Here is a 6,424-nt window from a genome sequence, read left to right as displayed (position 1 = left end):
CTGTTTACATGTACACATTAGTGTTTCTCCTTCTTCCCCATTAAACTGGAAAGTCCTTGAATGTCTTTCTCTCTAAGGCTCCCCAGGACCTGATGCTGAAGGCACAGTGGGTGTTTGGAAAATGCAGTTGACTGATAAACGCTGACTATTTTATTGTACCTGGTAAGCAGAATGAAGGAACAGATATTGCCATAAGAACTTTAAACTTTGCATCAGAGACCAAAGTGTGTTTATTTTTCGCAGCACTTATATAGTCAAAAGATGACTTTCCACTCACATATAAATATGCAGTATGTTGCCAATGAGCATTTTAAATGCTTTGATGCCATTCTCAGAAATACCATCTGTGCATCTTCCTCTCACATAGTTATCAGAATGAGTAATTTAATATAGGGCAGCATGTTTCAAACTAATAGAAATTGCAAGAGTGATACCAAGTTCTAGAAATCTAGTGTAATTGTAATCCACTTTTATTTTGTGGGACATTCGTGAATGTACACCAACTACATCAAATCTTTTCAGAATTAAAAAAAAGGAATGGTATTAGCCCTGAAGGCAATCAATGAGACTATTTCCTGAGAGTTAATAATTAACCCAGAAGTTATTATTATCATGTACTGATTTACAAATCTCATGAACTTACATCATTGGAGGGTGAGATCATTATTATTTTATCTATTGACTAAGAGTTGAACTGTACCAAGTATATTATCACTATTTCCCAAGCCAGCAAAGGCTATTACGGAGACAATCAGAAGGCAAAGCCTCTGTCTCCGTATCCTCTGAGGTCTAGAACATACATTAACCACAACGACATCAGAGGTCAAATATTTACACAATTCTGTTGAAAGAAGTCATTGTTATACCATGTCCCAGTTGATATGACAATGTGTGGTCTTTTAAAAATTTTTTAAGGATTTGGTGCTACATCTGACCTTCTTTTGATCTATTTTTTTTTCTGATCATTACATTAAGAAGACTTTTTTTGCTAGTGTATTCTGAATACTTTGTTTCATAGCAGTTTAAATCTTTCTGAAGTTCAATCAGAGACCAATAATTAGCTCTAACTGAGGATAAGTGTAGGCTGTTTCTGAATTTTTTTTAAAAAGTCATTTCATGCTATTGTTACTTTCATCATAAAACATAGTGACATCTGGGTTGATTTCTTTCCCCGGTCTGATTCCTAATGTTGCTTTTATCCACCCAAGGAGTCTTGTTTTATAAAAGGAGCTGTATTGGTGAATTTGAGCTAGTTTTTTCTTACATGTGCCATATAATTATAGGCAGCACACTTTCCCCCTGGCAATTAATCTTTTCCCCCAAAGAAATTAGAAAAGTAAAGAGTAGAGGGTATTCTTTTTGTCTTTAAAGGTTAAAATCACGTGTTGCCATGCCACATGTGGGTTTCAAGCCAGTAAGACTCTTTTTTAAAGTTTTAAAGTTATTGACATAATATCGTGCATGTTTAAGGGGCATGACATGTTGATTTGATAGATTTATATATTGCAATATGATCTCCATGATGGCATTAGCTAACACCTTTATCAATCACATAATTATCATTTCTTTTTTATGGTGAGAATAATTGAGATCTACTCTGTTAGGAAGCTTGGTGTCCATAATGCCATATTGCTGTCTACAACCACTCTGCTGTGTATTAGATCTCCAGGATTTATTCATCAGTAGTTGCAAGCTTGTGCCCTTAGGCCCTCCAGCCCCTGGTAACCACCATTCTCTCTGTTTTTACTGAGTTTAGCTCTTTCACACCCCACATATAAGTTATATCATATAGTATTTGTTCAAGCCAGTCAGACTCTTGGCTATTGGCACAGCTTTAAAACCAAATGGGCTAGCGTTAACGCATTAAAATATGCCAAGAGCAGCTATGGTAGAGAAAATAGGAAAAATAATCCCGATCCTCCACTGCTATTCCAGAAGCAAAGTTAAAACTGACTTCAAAGGAAACTGACATTTGGAGCAATTTCAAGTCAATGAGAATTCAATCCAGTCCATCCACTGCCGGAAAATGTGGATAATATGAAAGCGATAGTCAACACAAACCCAGTCTTCAAGAAAGTTGGAGAACATTAAATGGATGATAAGAGGTCAAAAGGACTTGTGGCAAAGTACTTTTACTTTTCTAGGATTTTGCTGTGCTTTGTTTTCTAAATTGTGTTGAGTTTCCAGTTGCTAGTCACTTCCTAGACTTTGGAATTAGCAAAAGATAGCAATTGGTGCTGTAATCAAGCAATTCACTAAGAAGTACAGATTTTTAAAAAAATTACTTAATAGTCCTTTCATAAAAAAATTTAATGAGAAAAAAATATTTTAAAATCTTTTTGTTTGTTTACTAGATTTAACTTAGCGGGTCAAAAAAGAAGAACTAGATCCTAAATAAAAAGATCTGAGATTGAGCCCATTGCCCGCCTTCCGCTTACTGGACAACGCTGGCAACTCAGCGTATGTGCCAAAGGGCACCAGCTCCTCTGCCGTAAAGTGAGATAATATTTGTCTTTTCACATAAAAGTAATTGGGGCTGTTTTAGACTGGATCTTCCTCAGTTATTTTTTGCATGCCCCACATTTGTACCTGTTTTGTTAGTCTGTTTTCTCAGTTGTTGCCTTTTTCAAAATTAATTTCATTCCCATATTAAAGTCTTCCCAAGTTTCCAAATAGAGGGATAGGGAATAGTAAATTTACAGTTGTGAGTACATGAAGTGCAATTTATTTTTGTATTATTATTTATTAATTATCATATTATTAATTTGTATTACAGCTATAAACCTACTTTTGCCCACCCCTACATATAATTTTAGGTATCAGCAAACTTTCAGAATCTCTCCAACTATGATATTTGTACATATTTCTGAAGTCATGTTCCTTTGAATGATAATGCTTTTGCAAAAAACATGCCTCAGATGGAGACCATCGAATTCTAGGGTGGTTAGTCGGGGAGGTGGGTTAAGGGTTGGAGGGACTGAGCAAAAAGGAAAAAGGACCTATAGACATGGACAGCAGTGTGGTGATTATCGGGGAGAGATGGGTACAAGAGGGACAAATGGTGATGGAAAAAAATACAATGAAGATTAAATTTTAGAAAATAAAGTAAAATAGAAAATATAAAAGTGATTCTATGGTGGTGTCCCCCACTGGTCTGAGGGTATTATGCAGGGTGACGGATGTTGCCTGTGATGTGGTGGAATACACACATGAGCTTTGGAATCAGACCTGGGTTCAAGTCCCAAGTCCACTACTCAGCATCCGTGTGATCTGTGAGATTTATTCAACACTTCTAAACCTCAGTTTCCACATCAGTGAAATAAGGATGGCAACAACAGCCTCACGGGATTACTGTAAAACTTCGCGAAGATAATGTATGTAAGCCAATTTGAGGAGTGTCAGCCAATCGTAAACACTCAATAAATGAGACTTGCTGTTGTTATGTTTGTTTGATTGGTGCTAACTTCCTCCCTTTAAGAATGTCCTCTTTTCCAATAAGTTTAAAAATACCATTAACCCTTGAACAACACAGAGCTCTGGGTGCTAATGCCCCACACAGTCGAAAATCCATGTGGAGCTTCTGACACGCCAAAACTTAACTACTAACAGCCTACTGTTGATTAACACATATTTTGTATCATATACCATATTCTTACAATAAATTTAGTAAGCTAGACAAAGGAAAATGTTATTAAGAAAATCTCAAAGTAGAGAAAATACATTTACATTACTGTACTATAGTCACCAATACCATTAGTTTACATCGTATGTTTTAGGCTGCACAGTTTGTATGCAAATTTTTTCAATCTGTCAATTGAAAGAAAACAATCCACATGTAATTGGACCCTCACGGTTCAAACCCATGGTGTTCAAACATCAAGCACACATTATTTTCCCCAGAAATGGCTTATCCACTTTACTCTGCTAAAACACACTACCTAACACTTGTTTGCGTACATGTTGATCTGCTCTCATTCAGTGTATTTATACAATACAATGTCTAGTGAACAAGCATTTATTAAGTGCCTATTTTGTAGTGGATATGACACATGGAAGAAAGGGTAAGTCTTCCTGGTAAGATAATAATGCCATTCCTGCTTTTCAAGACCTCACAATTTCATGACAAAAGACAGGGATTTTTTTTTAAAATGACAATTCTAAAAGAATTTGGGATATGGCAGGCAGAGGGTTCTTTTTAAAAGAAGATATCTTGAAGAATGAGTAGGAGTTTGTCAGGTCAAGAGGATAGAGACTGGGGATGAGTGAGGCTCCAGGCCAAAGTATTTGGAAAGCTAAGTTATTAATCAGAGGTTGACTAATGAGGACAGAAGCAAAACAAGGGAAAAAATAATCCATGGCGGGGAACATCCTCCACCTAAGGACTGAGGGAGGCCCAGGACTATCTCTAGCTGACCACGGGGAACAGCTCTCAGAGATCAGATTGTACCTGCTGCATCTGACTTACATCTGACTTACATCTGAACTGACTTACATCTCTCTCTCTCTCTCTCTCTCTCTCTCTCAAGTAGAAAGTTTGCCTCTATGAACTCCATTTTATATACTGGCAACCTATATTTTCATGAGACATTATTTCTTTTCTTTCAAATGTATACTCTTTATTTTCTAAATGGTTTGCTTATAAACATAAATGACAAAATCCATGAGACTTTAGCAAAGAAACAAGAACAACAACAAAACAACACGCTCCTCTAACGTCAGCCATTTCACCATTTCTGCTTTAACGTTATAACCTGTCTTTATAATGGTCCAGACGGATGTCAGTCCCCAGATAAAAGCTGACAAGTGCCACACACTCACTACGCACCAGTCATCGTCCCTCCCTTTATTTATTCTTCCCAACAGCCTTACAAAGAGGAGGTATTGCTCTTATCCACGTTATGTATGTGCAGAAATGGAAACTGAGGGAAATTTCATGCCTAAGGCCAGACAGCCACTTGGGACACTTCGAAGACTTCACAGCCCCGAGCAGGGGAGTTCTGACTTCACAGCCCAGCTCTTAATGCCCAGAGCAGTGGTTCCCAGCACCAGGTCTCGAACTGGGGCCAGGCAATAAGGAAAACTCACTGGCCTGTTGTGAGATGAAAAACAAAACCTGAAAAGCCCAGCACAGTGATATTTTACACAGAGATGGCCTTATTAAAGGGTGGTTTTTAATGAAATCATGTCTTACTTTTTTTTGATATCATATGGTCCTTTATTTTATGAGATGATGAGCTTAAAAGAGGGCAGTTGCTTTCTTCACATTGCCGTACTTCCAAAACAAAACAAAACAAGTTGGCGTGTGATGTCAGTTTTTTAATTTAAAAATTTTGTTTTCATTCCCTACGATTCAAAGTCTAAAATTCAGTACTGGGGAAGAAATTATTTTCCTCCCTGCAAGGCCCGTGTTTGTCCTCTGCTGTCCACATGACTAGTCATTGTCCTCTTGGACTTTCCATTTTTCATTGCCTGGTTTTTAAGTGCTGCCACTTCCCTTCCCCAAACTTGGACCCATTTCTTAAATGCATTTGTATTTACAGAAGGAGAGTAAGTGAATAGATAATATAATAGCTTTCTTCTTCTGTGGTTTCCACAAGAGTGAAAAGTCCAGCTTTTTCTTATCATAACTGGCTGGAAACATTCCACATCGGAGATGTCAAGTCATAACAATATGGGAAAAAAGAAAAGCCCACTTTGCTCTCAGAACTACAAAGTTCTCTATAGAAAAGACATTCTTAAAAGCCATTTGCAATATCCTACATCAATTTCCTCTGGCAAGGCATCTCATACAAAGGGGTCTTATAAATGGATTAAATGTGGTTGGGTGCAAAAGCACAGTAAGCCCTCTGTGAGATGCTCTCGAGGGTGGATGCCTCAAACAGGGGCTTCCTTCATAAGGGTTCCCTGAAAATAGCTGACTTGAAGTTTCGTGACCAGTAATAACCTTCTTAAAAACAAACCACTTATACCATCTGCTGCTTAGCAGTGCCCTATAAATTATACCAGGAATGCGTGGCTTTTCTACCCTGCCAAACGTCCCCTAAGTTGACAAAAGGATAAACAGAGGGAGGAGGCGAGGTCTGGGTAGCACTCGCTCTTTCCACGCCTTGCCTGCTCACCACCTTTGTTTGGCCTCTGCCTATGCCCAGTGTCTTCCTGGGCAGGAATAAGTCTGGGGTGGAGAAGAGCAGACCCCGCCTCCACATTTCCAAGACCAAATGAATCAAGGTTGGAAAGGGTTAGGTCAGAAAGAGCAGGTTGAGGAGCTAGAATGAGCCCTCCAATCGCGGGTGGGTGAAGAGGATGTTGGCTGCAGTCCAGGCTTTGATCGCTGAGCCAGTTGAGACACAGATACAAGCTCGGGAGAGGAATCAAGAACAGGAGAGGGATCAAAATATTATTTTTAATATCTGACAAAGAAGAA

Source organism: Sturnira hondurensis, unplaced genomic scaffold, assembly GCF_014824575.4.
Source record: "Sturnira hondurensis isolate 20B ecotype Veracruz unplaced genomic scaffold, ASM1482457v3 Scaffold0022566, whole genome shotgun sequence".
Lineage (NCBI taxonomy): Eukaryota > Metazoa > Chordata > Mammalia > Chiroptera > Phyllostomidae > Sturnira > Sturnira hondurensis.
This window is presented reverse-complemented; position numbering follows the sequence as displayed.